This window comes from Macaca thibetana, chromosome 6 (genome assembly GCF_024542745.1).
Source record: "Macaca thibetana thibetana isolate TM-01 chromosome 6, ASM2454274v1, whole genome shotgun sequence".
Classification (NCBI taxonomy): Eukaryota; Metazoa; Chordata; class Mammalia; order Primates; family Cercopithecidae; genus Macaca; species Macaca thibetana.
The window spans coordinates 35,792,588-35,813,658 of NC_065583.1; the positions used below are offsets into that span (position 1 = coordinate 35,792,588).

At 40.3% G+C, this 21,071-nt stretch overlaps 1 protein-coding gene across 1 annotated transcript in view; it reads left to right on the top strand.

Moving 5' to 3' along the window:
- Positions 1 to 21,071, top strand: part of PRELID2 (PRELI domain containing 2) — a 1,077,378-nt gene that overhangs the window by 974,725 nt on the left and 81,582 nt on the right. The gene's annotated exons all lie outside the window — the stretch shown is intronic.

The window sequence follows — 21,071 nt, forward strand, 5'->3', positions numbered from 1 at the left end:
GTTTTGCCTGTCCTTTCATACTCAGGAGTTACCATATTGCTCACCAGTTTTCTTTGCTCCTGTCCTTAACCATTATACCTCCTGCTTCGGTTTATGTTTTCTCACAGCTGTTGGCTCTTCTGCCTTTTCAGAAGGAGGGATGTCGAGAGTGTATTCTGCTTTAAAATTTTTTTTTTTATGGGAGACAGAGTGTGCTCAGTTGCTCAGGCTGGAGTGCAGTGGCACGATTTCGGTTCATTGCAACCTCTGCCTCCCAGGTTCAAGCAATATTCCTGCTTCCGCCTCCTGAGTAGCTGGGATCACAGGCACACGCCACCACTCCCAGCTAAATTTTGTATTTTTAGTAGAGACGGGGTTTCATCATGTTGGCCAGGCTGGTCTCCAACTCCCCACCTCAGGTGATCCGCCCACCTCCCCTCCCAAAGTGCTGGGATTATAGGCGTGAACCACCACGCCTGGCCCTATTCTGTTTTTTGACAAGAACATTCCATCACAAATATTGTTTGAGCCCCGCTGCACACAGGACAGTATTCCAAAGTGCTTCATGTATCGTGTTACCCAGAGAGGCATCATCCCTTTGGTATCTCATGGGACTTAGTTTTAGAGGAGGAGATAGATACATAAATGGATAACTGAAATGCACTGTGACAAGTGCTGGGATAGGATCATTACAGGGAGCATCTGGAGCATGCAGAAGGGGCATCTAATTTAAGCCTTAGTGGGGTTATGGAGGTTGCCCAGAGGAAAAGGTGTGAGCAACCTCAGCTTCTGTAAAGAGCCTTTAATGTTTTTCATCACATAATAAATAACCTACTAATGATCACATTTATTGTGTTCATTTCACAAGTATTCATTTATTATTGTGGTAGGAACATTTGACATGAGAACTACCCTCGTAATGAATGTTTAAGTTTACAGTATGTTATTGTTGACTATCCACAAGTATTTATGGAGCACCGAGGACGAATCATAGACAAACTAAATGCTCCTGCAAGCTTACATTTTGGTGAAGGAATGTAGACAACTAAATATATAGATTTATGAAATAATATATATGTTTATGCAATAAATATAGCCTATAGAACAAAATATATATATTTATATATAATAAGCTATATATATAACACATAAATTACATATATACATACACACACATATGTAAAATATAGTGTTAAAAAGGATAAAAGGCTGGGCGCAGTGGCTCACACCTGTAATCCCAGCACTTTGGGAGGCCGAGGCGGGCGGATCGCCTAAGGTCGGGAGATGGAGACCAGCCTGACCAGCATGGTGAAACCCCGTCTCTACTAAAAATACAAAAATTAGCTGGGCATGGTGGCAGGCACCTGTAATCCCAGCTACTCGGGAAGCTGAGCCAGGAGAATCGCTTGAATCCAGGAGGCGGAGGTTGCAGTGAGCCAAGATGGCGCCCTTAGGCTCCAGGCTGTGCAATAGAGTGATACTCTGTCTCAAAAAAAAAAAAAAAAAAAAAAAAAAAAAAAAAAAAAGGATAAGAGGATTTATCCCTTTTCTGAAGTAAAAAAGAAAACACTAAGGAGGATGGAGGACTAGATCAGGTTGCAATTTTTGGTCGGGCGTGGTGGCTCATGCCTGTAATCCCAGCACTTTGGGAGGCTGAGGCGTTCGAGACTGGCCTGACCAACATGGTGAAACCCCCGTCTCTACTAAATACAAAAAAATAGCCAGACGTGGTGGCACATGCCTGTAATACCAGCTACTTGGGAGGGCGAGGCAGGAGAATCGCTTGAACCCGGGAGGTGGAGGTTGCAGTGAGCCAAGATTGTGCCATTGCACTCCAGCCTGGGCAACAAAAGCGAAACTCCGTGTAAAAAACAAAACAAAACAAAACAAAAAAAAACAAAAGGTTGCAATTTTTTAAATTAGCTTGCAGGGAGGCTTCTTGAAAAGGTGCCATTTATCAGGTTGAGATTGATGTCTAGGACTACAAACTAAAAATAAAAATAAAAAATAAGAAAAGGTGTCATTTAAAGAAAGGCCTAAAGGAGTTGAGGGAGCGAGCTGGGAAGGTGTCTGGAGTAAGACTATCCCAGGCAGAGGAAACAGCAAATGCTAGACTCGGGAAGAAGAGCGCCCGCACCTTTGAAGAGTAGGGAAGGAGCCCCCGTGGCTGGTCTGGGTGAGCATGCGGACAGCAGCGGGGATGACGTCGGAAGGGAAGGTTCTTGTGTGTCACGGCAGGGGCGCCTCGCTCAGAAGCCACCATGAGAACTCGGGTTTTACTCTGAGTGAGGGCCTGCTGTGGATAGAGCCTGTTTTCTGTTACCGCCCTCCTCACTCCCTTTCAATCCCCCGCCCCCTTGCTGCTGGGGCAGGAGAACTGCAAACTGCACTTCCCAGACCCCCTTGCCCGCTGGCTTCCTGTTAGGTGCGCCAGGACGCTGGGAGAGGAGAGGAAGAGCCTTCCTTTTTTTGAAACGGGTTCCCGGCAGCCTTTCCGTAGGGCAGCTGTAGGAGCAGCAGCAGCTGGAAATGCTGGCCGGCTGCTTGCTTCCACCGGTAGCTGCTTTAGTGACTCTGGTTGTGGGCTCGCTGTAACACCATTTTCCCTTTTGTTCCTCCTTCCTAGGGGTGGTAGTTGGCTACCTGCAATCACAAATCTTTGTAACCAGTTCCCTGTATTTCCTCTGTTGGAAATATCTGGAATGGTTTCTGTTTTCTTGATTGGACATTGACTGGAGCAGAGGAGGGTCATGGTCTGATGATTTATGTTTTAACAGGCCACTCGGGCTGCTGTCTTGAGAGGAGACACCACTGGCAAGGGCAGAAATGGGAGGCCAGCTAGGAGATATTGCAGTAATCTTGGTGGCAGCTAATGGTGCCAGTGTGGTATCAGTGGACGTGATAAAAAGTGGTCGGACTATGGATATATTGTGAAGATAGAACCATAAGCTCTACCGTCCTTTGAACTCAGGAATATTGCTGTGACCCCTTGTATGCAAAACATACATACCTGAGTTCTTTGCCTATTACTGGAGACAAGTTTACACTAAAATATCCACTTCCTGATTTGTGAACTATAAGTATTTGCCAGTGGGTTGGGCAGGGTTAGGGGTAAGTTTAAACAAGGTTAGCCAACTGGTACTCCACTAAGACTACAAGAATCCCTTCAGAGCTAGAAGCAAACACGAAGGTTAAAAAAATATCATCATGATGCTGTGATTAAAATAATACTATATCCTTAGAAAGCTAAAAAAAATTTAATAAATACACGTCTTAAAAATGTAACATTTATTCATTCATTTATTCATTGAATACTTTTTTGTTAGATTTCTACTATGTTCTGGGCATTTGTACTAGGTCCTCATAAGACAAAGATGAAAAAGGATTTAGTATTTATCGTTAATGAAATTACAGTCTTGGGCCTCTAGTTGGCATAGTAACTGAATTTGGCCCCACAGTTTGGGGAGGACACTATTGCTACCCTTTGCTACTTAGTCCAGTAACTTTCATTCGTCTGCTTGAGGTCAAGTTAGATTGGCCTGGTTTGGGGGCTGTGTTTGTTACAGAATGTATGTATGCTTTTATTTAAATTATCAAGCACCTATTAGCCTTAACTGCAAGCAAGGCATTGCTCTAAGCAGTTCACACTTAACCGGCTCCTAAATCGTCTTAAAGTTGAATTAATTCAGTTTATTGACCATCTCTTAGTCTCACTCATACTGTTCCTTTCCATGCCATGCTCAGCCAGAGTAAATACACAGGTCCTTTCTGTGATCCTCACAAACATCTTGCCTTACTAGGCCTTTGTGGGTGTAACTGTACTGAAACTGGGGATCTACCTAGGGGACTGATACTGCATCATAGTAATGAGAGGACTTCACAAGACTTCTGTAGACTGTGCCAGCCACTTAGCATCCTTCTTCTGGTTCCTCCTTCCCTCCCTGCCTTCCCATCCCAGCTGACCCTTATTCTTCTTACTCTGTTGCCAGAATGACTCATCTTTATGGCTCCTATTTCCAACTGTGGCTCAGCCTCAAGGCTTATCTACTCTTCACACACAAAGATCTGCAGAGACCAGGAAACTTCTTTCTCACAGACCCCACCCTCCTTGAAGGACACTTGTGGTTTGAAATGGCAATATGTTCCCCTCCCTACCTGCCTAAGGGGCTCTGTGCAGCGGGAAGGGCAGAGTCCATAGGCCTTAAACCTTTGCTCCTATAGCAACTCTACTTTTTCTTCCTTGTTTTCATTTTGGTTTCCAGGTAAGATCCCTGCTGAAGACAGCATAGTACATTTAAAAATTTTTGAAAACAGAGTTAACTATTTACTTTGTGACCCGTACTTTACTTTTCCAAATTAAACTGGCCAAAGACATCATTTAAACTTCAGTTCATAGGTAAGATGATGTTTTCCTAGTTTAACTCTTCTACAAATATGAATTGCTCTGGTAATATATTCATTTAGATGAGTGCTGGCAACATTTATAAAAAAAATTCTGTGGTTCACTAGAGCTTAATCGGAGTGAATTTTATGCTAAAGGTAAATTTGAAAGAAATGTTCGCAGTTGTTTTTTAATCACCTGTCCTCATTAGTTGCATCTCCTCATTTTCTAATTAAACACAGTAATTATAGAGAGTCACATTCATGCAATTATGTGAGAGAGAAATGGAGTTATGTCAGTGTCAAAATTATGGCATATAATTACTGCCTGTGTTAAAGAACACATAAAACCAAGAGAAGAAAAGACCTAGAAACATAATACAGTAGAACTTCCTTATTGCTCGAGAGTTGGGGAAAGGAGGGAGGAAAGGGGCAGTTAAATCAGACCTTGACAAAACTAAAATCTATGTTTATCTCCTTTCACACTATGAGTTTCCTCTGTGGATAGTCCCCTTAGCATCTCTTTTATCCAGCTCCCAGACACATTTGCCTCCATCAGTGATTATTTCCCAGAAGATTAGGACCATTAATTCACACTAAGGTGTAGATGACTGATAGATAATTGACCATGCCTGCTTTCTTAGGTTCAAAGTGTTATAATTTTTGAAGGCCTCCTATGTATCAGGCCATGTGTAAGTCATAAGCAGTCACACAGATGAAAGAGACATAGTATCTTCTCTCAAGGACATCATGGTCTCACAGGGAATTAGAGAATTAAACAAACATTTGCAAAATAAAATAATACATCCATATGAGGGGAAGAGAATAAAGATTGGTTAACTCTCCTTTCATTGTTGGTCTCCCTCATTCAACTTTGAGCTTCTTGAGGACAGGAACTGTGGCCATGCATCACTGTGTCCCCAGCATCTACACTGTGCTTGGTGCATAGAAGGTGTTCTATAAATATGTGGTGGTTTGGTGTTTGCAGAGACATGACATTTAATTGCATATACAGAGCCCTCAGTGTATTGTTGTATTATGGGCCAATGCCTTGTGAAAATGTCACCAGTGGACAGCTTCTAAAATGCCTCCCAATGATCCCCACCTCCTGGTATTCCTGGCCTGTGTAATCCCTTTCCCTTGAGTGTGGACTGGACCAAGTGACTTACTTCTAACAATAGGATATGGCAAAAGTGATGCGATGTCACTTCAAAGATGGAGTTGTCAAAGACTATGACTCTTTCTCTGGCTTTTTGCTTGCTCACCTGTTGAGGCCAACTGCCATGTTGCAAGGTGCCTTATGGAGAGGTCCATGCAGCAAGGAGCAGAAGATGGCTTCCAGCCAACTGCCAGCAAGGAACTGAGGCCCTCAGTCAGCAGCCTGCTGGGAATGGAATTCTGCCAACAGCCACATGAGTGAGCTTGGAAGAGGGTCTTTCCCCAGTTGAGCTTGAGATGACTGCAACCACAGCTGACAACTTAATTGCAGCCCATCAGAGACCTAGAGTCAGAACCACTCTGCTAAGCCGTGCCCAGATCTCTGACCTGTGGGATACAAAACGGTGAGATAATAAATGCTGTTTTGAGCCAATACATTTTGGGATGATTTGTTACATAAGAATAGATAACCAGTACAGGGTAAGACCATCTTCTGTCTAGGTCTTTGTTGATGGAGCCTTATATATCTGAAGGTTTTTCTCATGGAGAAGAATACTAGCAACCATTTGTTCTTTGTTTAATGCTCAATTTATTAAGCTCATAAATCGAACACCAAAAACTAATAACCAATTTTTCTTGGGGCCTTTTAAACACTGATCACAAATTTATTAAGAAAACCACCGTAAACAATTTAAACAAACTGCAGTTAGATATTTGGAATGGCTAACCCTTTCAAACACTTCAAAACCATAATTCACAAACAGATAGAAACAAAGACTACAGAACATATTGCTGTGGTTTCACATAAATTTACTTTAAGGCATCAATATCATGGGTTTGATGCTTTTCTTATTTCTGTGCTTGTTTTTCTATGCTTGTTTTGATATACCCTCAGGATTTCAGTGTTATTATTTTTATTTCTTTCTGGGGTCACACAATTTTTAGAAGGCCCAAAGAAAAGATTATCTTATCAGAACAGCCTAGATTGCAGGACTTGGTTTATTGACTGATTAATTCTTGGTTAGATTTGTTGCTTCTCCCAAGGTGATTCTAACCTAAACCACCTTTTTATAGTAAGCTTTTCTATAGTTCAATGATATCTGTTATGTCAGCAAGACTATTTCAGGCCTTATCTTACGCCTAGGTTTAATTTTGCAACCTACTATCTACCCCTGAAATTGTTTTTGTAATTATCACTTGGCTGTTCTTACATAACTGATTCTCCTGTCATAATCAAATATCGATTTGGTCTCTTAGCATTAAAAACAGACAACTTCCTTATTAGCACTGAGATTTAATCTCCTAGGAGTTGAGGATTGAGTCTGAGTAGTTAGCCTTCCTCTGTAGATTGTCTGGTAATTCATTACACTGGCAAACACTGCAAAACCGTCTTTCTGGTGGGTTATTGTAGGTATTCACTCAAACTGAATAGTGTTTTTGGCTTGCAGTTCCCAACATTTATTCTCCTTAAACAGACATAGAGAGACAGATGACTGTGTGTCATAAACATATAAAGTTAATGGAAGAAATATCAAGCCCTCTTCATTGTTAAAATCAGTAAGAAAATAAGTGTGCTCTATTATATTCACTGTTTTCTATTACAATGACCTTTTGCACAGACTTCATATTAACACATTTCTGTTTTGAGTTATTTTGAATGCATGGCCTTTGATAAGACTCACCTTTTTCCTATAATTCATGATGATGATGGTGGTGGTGGTAATGATGATGGTGGTGGGAAGAGTGATTTTGATGCTCACATTGTAACTTAATCTTGAAAGGCATATCATTGTTTTAAAAAAATTGGAGAGACTAAACTATAGTGTTTAGGAGTGCACATTCGGGTGATAATACTATAAAACGACAATGATGTCATTACTATTAGAGTGACGATATGCAGAAAGAAATGGGGATGTGGTTGGCATGAGGCTCATGGAAGGGGCTTATGAGGTGGGCAGCAAAGTTCTATATTTTTGACCTGGGCCTACATTTTACTTTTTTGGGGGCATATGTGCTTTCTTTTTATAAGGCAAATTTTATTTTTAAAAATTGTCACCATATAGTTAGTGGGGCGCCCTGTATGCTGGCTCCCTTATTCTTTAACCACTGTCCCTGATGTTCTTGAAAATATTCTTGCTTTTTGGCAACAATAGAAGATTGAAGAAATGTTCTGATTTATTTCCATCTTAAATAATGAAATTAGCTATTCTCCAAGGAATTCTTTTTCCTTTTAGCAGGAAATAATTGTAAAGTCCGGGAGCTGGGATCTGGGAGTTGCACATGAGAATGTGTGCTGAGCCAGAATGCTATTGATGTGGCTGTTAGGCCACTCAGAGTTGAAAAAATACTACTTAAGCTTATTATTTCACACTGATATTTCCAATTTGACTTACTATGTTGCTATTCCATACTTTTTTATACTTTATAAGGTTTCATCAGCTACAAATCTTTCTCCTGAATTGACAATCTTTTCGGTATGATGAAACTCCTGGATGGAGCTAAGACATGCCTTCTATCAATTCTCCTCTTTTGTATAGTAATTCATAAACTTCTGTCATTCACATAATTCATATTTTTTGCCATATTTGTCAAATTTCTAATTTTGTACCACCTGTATTGTTCTTTTCTTAATATTTTATTTAATCAATTAAATTGAACCTCTTAAAATTCTTAGCTTCCTATTAAGCAATAATCTCTGTGAAATTGTAGGGTTTAATTAACTGGCATATATTGTTCCAGTTCACATTAAGATGAATACATAAGTATTGAGATTTGAATAGACTCAATAAATGTTACTTTCCCTTACTCAAGTTCTGCACCATCTGACAGACAGATGAGAATCAGGAAGGTGGAGCTCAAAATAGTAGCTTCATTACTAGTGAAAGTTGGATTGGAGGATGCGGCTTAAGTGCTGGACAATTATGGGCTCCTTAAGAGTAAACTCCAGGTGTGGACAGACATGTACACTCATAGGTCTTCCCTGCAGTGGAGTGCTATTGATCTCACAGCCAAGAACAGTGCAGAATTTGTCCTCCCTGAAGGAGATAGAGTCAAAAAGTACAAGGAGTGAATGACTGAGCTACTATACTCAATTTTATTATTATTATCAATGAATTAACTTATTTTAATTGTCAAATAAAAATGAGATATGTGTATGGTGTACCATATGTTGTTTTGAAATATGCATACGTAGTGGAATGGCTAAATCAAGCTAATTAACATATGTATTACTTTGCGTGTTTATCATTTATTTGTGGTGGTGAACACTTAAAATCTACCCTCAGCAATTTTGAAGTATACAATACAGTGTTATTAACTATAGTCACCTTGTTGTATGATAGATCTCCTGAACTTATTTCTCTTGCTTAACTAAAATTTTGCATTAAAAAAATTGAGACAAGATCTCACTCTGTTGCCGAGGCTGGAGTACAGTGGTGAGATCGTGGCTCACTACAACCTTGAGCTTCTTGTCTCAAGTGATCCTCTTGCCTCAGCCTCCCAAGTAGCTGGGACTACAGCCATGCACCACCATACCAGGCTAATTTTTTAAATTTTTTGTAGAGATGGGGTTTCAGTATGTTGCCAAATTTTGTACTTTTTGACCAACATTGCCCTAATCCTTACCCTCACTCCTAGCCCCTGCTAGCCACCATTCTACTCTGCTATGAATTCAACTTTTTAAGATTCCACATATAAGTGTGATCATGCAGCATTTATGTTCCTATCCCTGGGTTATTTCACTTAACATATTGTCCTCCAGTTTCATTTATGTTGTTGCAAATGACAGGATTTCCTTCTTTTTAAAGGCTGAATAGTATTCCACTGTGTACATAAACCACATTTTCTTTATCTGTTCATCCACTGATGGCCACATCTAGTTATTCCTTCAAACTCACCAATGGGGCAGGTGTGACATTAAGCTAATGAACATTCCAGTAGGTAAAAATGCAAAATCAGGGAGTAACTACTAAGAATACATGTTTGTTCATGTATTGTGTCAGAACACCTCAAGTATACTTTCTGGGAATTTCTGCTGTAGTCAACAGTGCTATGATAAAGTGCCTGTGAAGTTCACCTTGTCAAATGTTGCTGGGTACCTTTTCTGCATCTCAGATTGCTATATATAGAGGAACGCATCTGATGTAGAAGAGTCTGTCTGAATCCAAGTCAGAGTGAGTCACATTGACCATGTGTCGCATAAACCATCTTGGCCATTTTCCAGATGCTTTTGTTAAAGAAACTACCAGTACAAAATCATAATCAAAAGCTTCTAGTCCTCATGTTACTGACTGTTATTTTACTCTCTTCATTCACAAATTGACCAGACTATGGCAAGGTCTTGTGTGTTATCATCCTGTATTTCCTTAATTGAGTCAGGAACATGTATCCCATTCAACAGTTTTGAGGTGGTAACTTCCTGTGATTAGCCTCCATAGAATGTCAGTGCTTAAAGGAAAAGGAGAGACACCCTGAAAGTAGGAGGAGTGAGCTCCCCCTTGCTCACAGAGCTGAAGAAGTGAAGGTCTGAGGAGGCAAAAGACTTGTCCAAGGTCACATCCTACTTATTAACCAACTTAACCCCAGAACTGGAGTCTCCTTACTCAGCTTATGCCTTTTTTATGCTGCCCCCTGACGTTTTAACTTAAAGTCAAAGTGAGAAACCATGGGTTTTGGCAGAGAAAAATAATATCCTATCATTTTCTTTCTCTAAAATAAAGTTTGAATCTATCCATTCTTTTCTATGTTTTCTAACACTATAGACACAATCAACACCACCTGGACCACTGCAATAGCCACAAAACAGGTCTTCTCCATGTCAACCTCCAATTCCATTTCTTCCTCCAATTTAGTTGTTTCCCTTCACATAAGTTCTTTACTGGAAGGCTTTATCTTTTATTTTTCACCATTTTCCTTGTACTCATATTATATGAGTTAGGGCTTTTTCTGTTTCTAAAGACAGAAAAACTTTGAAACTGGTAAATACAAGTCAGGATGAGCTAGGTTATGTTGCGGTAAAGAACAACTCTAAAATGTCAGTGCTTTCATTTCTCCATCTTGGTTGATGGGGAACTCTGCCCCCTGTCATGCTCTGTCAGGATCTTTAGGCTGACAGACTCCCCACCATTTGGAGTCTATTTGATTGCCATGGCAGGGGTGGAAAACATGGTGGAGTGTGCCCCAGCTCTTAAAGGCTTCTGCCTCAAAGTGATACATGTTACATCCGCTCACATTTCATTGGCCAAACCAAGTCCCATGTCTACTTCAAGGACTGAGGAAGTGCAGTCCTACCATATGTCCAGAGGAGCAGAACCAGAAGAAAAAAAAAAAATGCCTAGCACTAATGATTACCATGCTTTACGTATAAGGGAATGTGTGATGATTCGTGACTGAACAGTTCATGGGTGGATATGATCAGGCAGAACTTAAATCAGGGCTTAAATGATGGCAAGAGGATATATTTCTTGACTAAGCTGTCTCTCAGTTATATGTCATTCTTTTCTTTTAGTGTCAAGGTTGTATCTTTAGAAGACTCAGTGCAGTGAAGAAGATAATCTGCTTCCCTGATAGATTAGATCAAAGATTCTAAATGGAAACTGGCTGCTGTTATTGGCCCAACAGAGGTCACATGCTCATCCCTGAATCAATAGAATCATTACTGTGGTCAGGGAGATGGAATACACTGATTGGCTGAGCCTAGGTCTTGGCCCCACCCTAGCAGCCAGAGATGGAAGAAATAGCTCCAAAACACTGAGGCTGAGAATGTGGTAGAGTATTTTCTCCAGGAAGACTTGGGCTATGGTTATAGAAGAATGTGAATGGAAGTTGGATAAGAAAAAACACAAGACATCTATCTATGGGTCTTTTCTTTCAAGTCTCTTTTTAATGTCACTTCCTCAGGGGTCCTCCGTGGGCACACACAGAAACTGAATTAGATACATCTTTATTTTCTCTCAGCATTCCTTTTGTTTTTCTTTTAAGGCAAAATATGTAATTTTGTATTTACCTGTGTGATGATTTGTTTAGTGTCTGTTTCCCTCACTAGAAGGTAAGCTCCTTAAGGGCAATAACTCTACCTGTTTTGTTCATTGATGATTGCTCAGCATCTAAAAAATTGCCTAGGATGGAGTAGGCTCCCAGGAAATATTTATTGAAAGAAGCAACAGTAAATACTACCTATTTTGGATATCTACTGGTTGTAAGATAAAGATGGGAGCATGCGATGGTTAATTTTATGTGTCAACTTAAATGGATTAAGGGATGCTCATATAGCTGCAGATAGCAGGTCATTGGGCTTCTCGGCCTTTATAACCATACCAGCCTATCCCTAAAATAAATCCCTATTATGTATATCTCTATATATCCTATTAATTCTGTGTTTCTGGGGAACCCTGACTAATACAGATTTGAATATTAGGGGGTTTTAGCACAAAGATACATGGCGTAGTATGTCTAGGTTAACAAGTAGATAAATTTTAGTAAGACAGTAAAGAGAACAGATTGGGCTAATAAAAGTATGTATTATTAAATGCTTCTACAATAACCTTTAGACTGCAGCAAAATGAAAAAAATAGGTTTCCAAGAATCTATAAATCAACATGACATATTAAAATGTTGTAAAAAACTAAGCAAATCTGTATTTTCCACCCTCTTATTTTGTCTAGAAGATGAAACACAATCTTGTTATGAACTGGCTTAGGTAAGTCCTATTGGTTGAGGCATGAGACTTTATGATTCTGTTTTTGTAAGTCATTAATTATCTAACTACTGAGCCCTTTTATCTTAAGCAAACTGTTGTATATCTTAGTAAATGTGTTGTGCCTCAGCTTCCTAACCTGTAAACTATGGATAATAACTATACCTGGCAATTGTGGTGAGAGTTAAATAAACTAATACACATAAATTACTCAAAGCAATTACACAAATAACAGTGTCTGCCACATATTAAGTGCCCAATAAATGTTAGCTGTTATTATTAAGAACTTATTTCCTTTATTATTTTATTTGAATAGCAGCTTCTACTGCCAGAGCACTTACTTACACATTATCTTACCCGAATTGCATGAGGTGTTCAGCATTTGGTATTTGTTGAGTGCTAGAGATACAAAGAAACGTGAGACCAAGTCCCATCTTTCAGAAATTTGCAACGTAGTTCCAACAGTATTTTCTGCTATGGCTTGATTTTAGAAAATACATCTCCAGGGGAGCTAAACATAGACTGCTAACTTTTTACCAATGAGGATTCTTTAGGTTGCAAGTAACAGAATCCAACTCGAAGTAGCTTCAAAAACAGAGTGGACTTGTTTGTATGGGTCAATGAAAAGAGTGTGTCTTTTAGGAGTGGTTGGTCCAGGATCTCCACAGTGTTCACTGAAAGCCCAACTTTTCCCCAGCTGTTGGCTTCTCTCATCACAGGGATGACATCAAACCAAGGCTATCTACCCATAGGATGTCTACTAGCCTTAGCTTGGGGCATTTCCTTGTTCATATCTGCGGGAGGGGAGCTAATTTCCAGAATCCCCCAGTAAACCTCTCTTCATGTCTCATTGGTCCAGTCTGCGCCATATGCCTGTTCTATTGCCAGTCCCTGGGAGTGGAGATTATCCCTGGATCAATCAGGCCCACCTTGGAAGCTGGGAGTGAGTCAACCTCCTTTCAGGTCCCTGTGCTAGTGCTTATTAGGGCTACGATAAAAACTTGAAGGCAGAATGAATGCTGACTAGATAACCAACAATTCCCAGTCTACTCTTTGAGAGGAAAATGATACCTTACTTTTATGTTCTAACATGTTCTGAGCCAAGTGTACAGAAAATGCTTAATAAATACTGCAGATAGAGTGGAGAGTAAATAGACCTACCAAAGAATTATTTATCCACTTTACGTAAGTCTCTGAATCCTAGAAATATTTGTCTTAGGAACTGGCACTATCAGTTTCTTTCTTGTTTAATTGCCCTCTCTCTCAGCAACATGACCATAGACTCCATCTAGTCCCAAGAGTGTTGGAAGGGCAGTTGGGATTGACCTTTTCTTTTGGAGTCTCCTTTATTGATTGATCATAAGCTGTGATATTTGTAATTCATTCCCAGGTCAAGGGGCACATTTTGGCTGCTTGGTATCATATGTTGTAGTAGATGAATCAATCTTTTAAGATTTGTGCCCAGAAAATTTGGCATATAAGCTTTCCCTTTATTCCAGCTCCGAGGTTAAGGAAACAGCTGTTGATGGACTAATTAGCATCTTAAGGGGACTAAGAATGATCTCCTATCCTTTAACAGTTGAATAAGCAGTTGTCTCAGGGAGATTGTTCGAGCATCACTGGAATATTATTTCATGCAGAACTACAGGCTGGCCTGACTTCCTGGTCACCACATATAACACAATGGCAATAGCTATAGTAAAGAAAAGGAAGTTTGTCATGCCTGGTCATCGGAAAGGATAATGGTAGGGTGCATTTGACATAGGAAAGTTTGTAACTTCTCAGGAGTTAACCCTTCGACTGGCATGCTTAGCATCTGTTTTGTCTCACTTCTAAGAGAGGGTCTATGTCTTAGGAGTAGATGCAGGAAAACCAAGTGCATACAATCAATGCATAATATCACACACAATAGCCACTAAGGATATTGGGAAGCTGAAGCAAAATCAGGAGCCACTTTATTCATTCTGAAGTATTACTACTGTACCAGTTAGTAACATTCTCATTGATAAGAACAGCTGGTTTGGTGAGCTGACCAAGATGGGAATCAGGCAGTTGCTTGAGGTAAATCTTTTTCAAAATTTTTGTTTTATCTCAAGCTCCAACATGATCAATGAGGTTAATCTTATGTATTCACTTATTTGTTTTACTGCTCTGAAGGTGCATCAGCATGGGTCAATCTTTTTCTTTTTTAGACAGGGTCTCACTGTGTTGCCCAGGCTGGAGTGCAGTGGTACAGTCACAGCCACTGCAGCCTTGACCTCTCCAGGCTCAGGTGATCCTCCCACTTCAACCTCCCAAGCAGCTGGGACTACAGGTGCATACCACCATGTCTGGCTAATTTTTCTATTTTTTGTAGAGACTGAGTTTCACCATGTTGCCTAGGTCAATATGAAATCCCAAGTTCCTCTGCCCTCCTCAGTTTCCCACAGTGCTAGAATTATGGATGTGAGCCACCAAGCTCACCTGGTTAATCTTTTATTATTATTATTTTAATTCTGGAACAGATTAAGATGAGAATGGCTTCATTAATCTTGATGTGACCATTTTAGGAAAATAAATATTTTTTCAATGGGAAAACAACTAAAGTCCTTGCCTGAATCTTCTACTTCTAGGTATAATTTCCCCAATATCCATGTTTACCTATTGAATGTTATTTTCCCATTATTTCATAGTGGCCATCACCTCTTCTGACTGAAGTTTCTTTTTTAAAGAAACATCAATGTCTTTAATCTGGACACTCTTGTGTGTTCTGGTTTCAAATCATTCCAGTTTTCAAGTACTGACTTTGAACCTATTAGTTTACATCTTTGCAAATAAAAGTTTAGTGAAATGGGAGTCTACTCCCTTTGGATGAGTTAATTAGCCCCTCCATGCTTCAGTTTATTCGTCTGTGAACTGTGGATAATAATGGTAATGAATGTGGCAGTACTTCACTCATGCCCCCTCTGCAGGGTCTGTGCTCTCCATCCTCCTCAAAGCTGTGCTCCTTTCTGAGGCTTGTCACCCAGCCTCCTTACCTTAATACCCCAGCTCCAGGGATTTCTATAGGATCGGTTGAGGCCTCAACTGGAACCAAATTTTGGAGCAGATTGTCTTATTGTCCAACCCTCCATTCCTCACTTCCTAAGGGGTGTATCTCCCTAAAGTACCCCCATCCTCATCTCTGTATGTAATTCCTTGTCTCATAGTCTGTTTCCAAGGAACCCAATCTGAGACAAATACCTACTTCTTCAGATTGTTGTAAAGATTGAGTGTCTATATAAAGCCCTTCAGATAGCACTTGGGTTTGGGAATAGATTTATTATTTGATAGATGTCATTATTCTTGGGTTGTACTTCATTGATAACATTGCCATTTCTGCTTATCTCATCAATCAGATAGTCCTTTGGAAAAATAATGTAATAACTAGCCCAAGTCAAAGTTGTTAAGTTTGCTATTTTTCTGTTAGTTTACTCTTCCTTTGCCCTGGGGCCCTTCATGGCTGCCTCCTTCCCTGCCCCTTCTCTCCTTTCCCCTTCTCCTACCCATTCCAACCTACAGTATCTGACTGCTCATGGCTTCCCCTGCTGGAAAAATATGTGGGAAAGGAAAGGACTTGCTAAACTTACTCACATTGGAGGCTCAGTGTGTTATCCCTTCGCTTTCTAAGTTAAACTTCATCTGAAATTCTCTCTGTATGCCTTTGGTTTTATTATTACTATTATTATTACCTGCAGTACCACCACAACTGGCCTTCTGTAATTTTTGACCTTCAGTCTGTTGTGAGATCATTTTTTAAAAATTGGTCTTCCCAGATAAGAAGCATCTTAAATAGATGCTTTTAAAATGCATGCCATTATGAGCTTCAAGTCAGTGAAATTTTTTTTAACAAAGAAATAAAATGCATGCCATTAAGATAAAATAAAATGCATGCCACTAATTGCTACCTGCTATTACAAAGAAAATTTCCCCTTTTGTACTCATATGGTGAGGCGAATTGGCCTTAAAGAATGCAATTTTACCAAACAAACAAGATGAATAAAATTCTTATTGGATTTCCAAACAATCAAGGTGAATAGGGTAAATACGGAGAGTTGAAAACATAATGTAAAAGGCAGCTCGACTTTCAAAGATCTCAAGAGCTGGGTCGATTTGGAGATGGAAAAAGAGTGGGCAATAAATAGTCTTTTTTCTTTCCTTTTCTCTTCTTTTTCTTTGGGCACATGAACTCACGACAGCTAAATTTTTCTTCCACATCATACTAGATAGGAGTCTCAGTTCAAAGTGCTAGAAAACTCAACTCAAATTAAGCTAAGCACAAAAGGAGATTTCCTGGAAGGATCCTGACCAAGCTCAGAGAATCTAAGAAGGAGCTGCAGAAAACATGGCAATTCATGGGATTCAGGGACCAGAACTGGAGGTCCGATGCCTCCAGAATCTCTCTTCATCTTTCGTCTCTGCTTGTGTCTGATATTACTGGTTAAATTGTGTCCTTCAAAAAGATGTTGAAGTCCTAACCCCCAGTGCCTATGAATGCGGTCTTGTTTGGAAAGAAAGTTTTATCAGATGATCAAGTTAAAATGATGTATTAGCTTGCTAGGGCGTCCATAACAAAGTACCACAGACTGTTTGGCTTAAAATAACAAGAAATTTATTTCTTCACAGTTCTGGAGCCCAAAAGTCTGAGATGAAGGCATCAGCAGGATTGATTTCTCCTTGGCTTGTTGGTGGCCTTCTTCTCTCTCTTTCTTCACATGGTCTTCCTTCTGTGCATGTTTGTGTCCTCAGCTCTTCTTCTGATAAGGGCACCAATCATATGGGTTATTAGGGCCCAACAATATGACCTCACTTTACATTAGTGACCTAGTTACCCTTTCAAAGCTCCTGTCTTTAAATACAGTCACATCCTGAGGTACTGGGCGTTAGTACTTCAACATATAAATTTTAGGGACACAATTTTGTGTATAACAGTTGAGGTCATTAGGGTGGCTCTTAATCTAATGTTCTTATAAAAATTTGGACACAAAAACAGACATGCATAGAGAGAAGACAATGTGAAGTCACAAGAAGACCATCCACAAGCTAAGAAATGCCTGGGGCTATTAGAAGCTAGGGGAGAGGCATGGGACAGATTCTCCCTCAGAGCCCTCAGAAGGAATCCATCCTGCCAACAACAGCTTGATTTATGACTTCTGGAATCCAGAGCTGTGAGACAATAAATTTCTGTTTTTTAAGTCATCCATTTGTGGCACTTTGAAAATGAATACATCTGGCTTTTGTTCCCTCTACAGTCAGACAGGCTTTCTCCAGGTGGTGACCAGACTGGACCTTGGCTCTTCCTCTTCCCACTTCTGATCTTTCAGCACACGTTTCCATTTCTACTTTCACAACGGATCCAGAACCTAAAAACTGATCACTACCTGCGCTGATACCATTGTGGTCTCAGCCATCATTTCCTCTTATCTAGATTATGGCAATTGCCTCTTGAGGGGAGAACAAGCTCAAATTGTGATTTTTTCCTGTGCTCTCACCACAAAAATCATCAACACAGAAGACATTCTATATTTTGTAGAGACCGGGTTTCACCATGTTGCCTAGGGCAGTATGAAACTCCCGAGTTCCTCTGCCCTCCTTCAGTAATGGCAGTTGTGGTGAGAGTTAAATAAACTAATACATACTATTATTATTAATAATATTGTTATCTACAGTACCACCACAACTGCTCTTCTGTAATTTTTTGGCCTTCATGTATGATGAAATATCTCTGTAAGACATTTGGTATCTTAAAGACCAAATAAGGTCATGAACTTCTAAGGTTGGCAACACACATGCAAATGTGTGTGTGGTTTCTCCCCATACAGCAAGCAAGCACTCAGGTCTGCAGTGGACACCAGCTAGGTGTCCTCCAATTCAATTCTGACACTACCTGGAGATAGTTCAGATCCCACAAGTTGAGGACCCAGTCCCACAAGATCACTCCGCTGTCCCCACCGTCCCCCATTCAGATGCTAGTTGCAAGTCCTGACCTCCAGAACTTCTGACTCACCCACTTCAAGACGGGCTTCCCATGACCCTCTCTTTGGATTCAATTAATTTACTAGAGCAGCTCACAGAACTCAGGGAAACACTTACTTCCATTTACCAGTTTATTATAAAGGATAGTGCAAAGGATGTAGCTGAAGAGATGCATAGGGCAAGGTATAGGGGAAGAGGCGTGGAGCTTCCATGCTCTCCCTGGGTGCACCATCCTCCAGAAATCTCCATATGTTTGGCTAGCTGGGAGCTCTTTGAACCCTGTTCTTTTGGGTCTCTTAGCAAGACTCCATTGGATAGACATGATTGAAGACAACCAGGTAGAAATATGATTAGCTAAAAAAGGGTATGATCTAATACTAACAGACTGAGTCAGGAAACCTAGTAAGGCCCATCTGTCTAGATTCTTCGTGGCCTTCCCGTGCAGCATTTCTTCGTGCAGGGTATGGGGCAGGATGCTCTCTGGAATGAGAAATCAATCAGAAAAGCCAGGAAAGATTAGAGTCCTGCCTTGGGCAGGTGAAGGGAAGTCAGAAGAAGGTCAGAGAGAGAAAAGCCTGCTTCTGAGGCCTAAAGTGCCCCCAACATTATAGCAAAAGACTGTAGCAAGGGCTATGGGAGTTATGAGCCGGGAACCATGAATCTATATTTATATATAGAGGGAAGAGTGGAGTTTAGTGAGGAGTGGGAGTAGGGGAGGAAATTTTACATATGTATATATGTAAAATATCATACCTCTTAATTGGTCTTTTTCTTCACTTTGCCTCCCCATATTCACTTCTCCAAACTGTAAGTAGCCAGAGTGATTCTGTTAAAATATAGAGTTGAGATCATGTCTCTCCTCTGCTCAAAACTCTTAATGGCTTCCCATCTCATATAGATAAAGCCAACATCTTTACCATGGCCTGGAGGACCCTGTGTGACCTAGATCCATGTTTTCTGACCTTATATCTCAGGAACTCTGCAACAGCCATACTGGCCTCCTTGCAGTTCTGAGATGTATCAGGAGAATGCCTGTTTCAGGATCTTAGAACCTGCCGTTCCTTCTACCCAGAATGATCCTCCTCCAAATACGAGCATGACTTGCTTCTCCTCTTCTTTCAACTTTTCTGCTTTAATGTAATTTTCTCAGAGAGGTCTTCCTTAGCTCTTTTAAAAAATTTAAACACTGCTCCTCTCTCCCCTGCCCTGCCATCACTTCTCATCCTTCTTCTCCAGTTTATTTTTTCTCCTTAGTACCCATACTTACTTATCATACATGATATTTTACATATTTGAATCTATTCTGAGATTTTGCTTTGTTTTCCTTGCAAGTTATCATTCTGTACCCTGGTTTCAATAACTATATCCCTATTCCCTGCCTTGGCTTGTGTCTCTAGCCCACATCTCAAATGTAAGGTTGCTGGATTTTAGAGACAGTCTTGGCCCACTCAGTTTCTGCCCCTGCATTTCAGTTTTCGTTGGTGGAAAAACTGAGCTGCAGGGGCAGGAAGGATTTTGTTCAAGGTCATATTTTATATTAAGTACATTCGTGAGTTTTTTCAACATATACTAGGTGTCAGGCATTTTACTAAGCACTGGATAGAGAGGAGTGAATAATATATACAGTTCCTCCAGTCTTGAGAACGTCACAGTAACAGTGAAGTGTTTACATATACAGATAATTATAAGACTGGATACAAAATATCATTGATAGAGAGATGGTCAGGATGGTCAGAAGTGGGAACTGAACCAACATGAAGAAGGTGAGAAAAGCAGAGAGACAGGGTCAGGGCTGGAGTTCTGTCTCACTTAAATCTTGCAGCATTTACAATCATTCATTCATTCATTCAACCTGAATATATTGGATGTCTACCATGTTTAAACTATTGTGCCTCCCTTTGAAGATACAAAAGGTATTTGATATCTTATAAAAGCTCTTTAGTAAGATATTTGGCATCTTAAAGACCAAATAAAGTCATGAACTTCTAAGGTCTGTCAGCAAATTTCCATCCTCAAGTCCCTGCCCAGTTAAGCCAAGCAATTTAAAAGCAATGGAAATTTGTTTCACAGTTTCTTCTCTCTCCCTCAGAGGACCCAGCAAGTAAGATTACTATTGTGCAAACCGGCTGTGATTCAGAGCTACAAGATTATAGGCTCATGTTGTCAAGTCTGGCACACGTTTCAGAAAGCCCCAATGTCCTTGGAATGGGCAGGTCGCATTTGTTCTTACACAAGTCACTCAGCCAATCAGCCCCAAGTAGAGGTAGCAGGTGGTGGGGCCTTTAATCTTTCAGGACACACCATTGGCCTTTCAAGGTTACTTAATCAGGAGATGAAATCCTGCTTAAAGATACACTCTGGGAGAAACTGATGGTCAGAGTGGATTGAGGATACAGGGCCCAGGACCCACGCTAGCGGTTTGTATGTCACATCTGGTCTCCAGCTACTCTGGTGAAAAAGGCAGATACAAAATACCATAAACTCTGCAGATAATTGAACTCTCTTTTGTGGGCCTGTGTAGTCTCCCTGTAAGACTGTCTTTTGTTTTCCCGTAAGGAGGGATTGGTGATATAGTGGAGTGACTTTTCAACATGCATCCAACACATGTAAGAGCATTTGCATCTCATTCTCCTCTCCACTCCTCCCTCTGTATTTCAAGGAAACGCTGCCTACAGGCTTAGTAAGGTGGGGATTAAGAATTAATTATTGGATTTAGCAATTTGGTCATTGATGACCTTGACAACAGTAGCTTCAGTGAAGTGGTGGGGGCAAATACTGATTGGAATGGACTGAAGACATTACAGGGAGCTCTTTTGAGAAGCATCAGTGGAGCAGAGACTTGGAATACAGCTGGAGGAAGATAGTG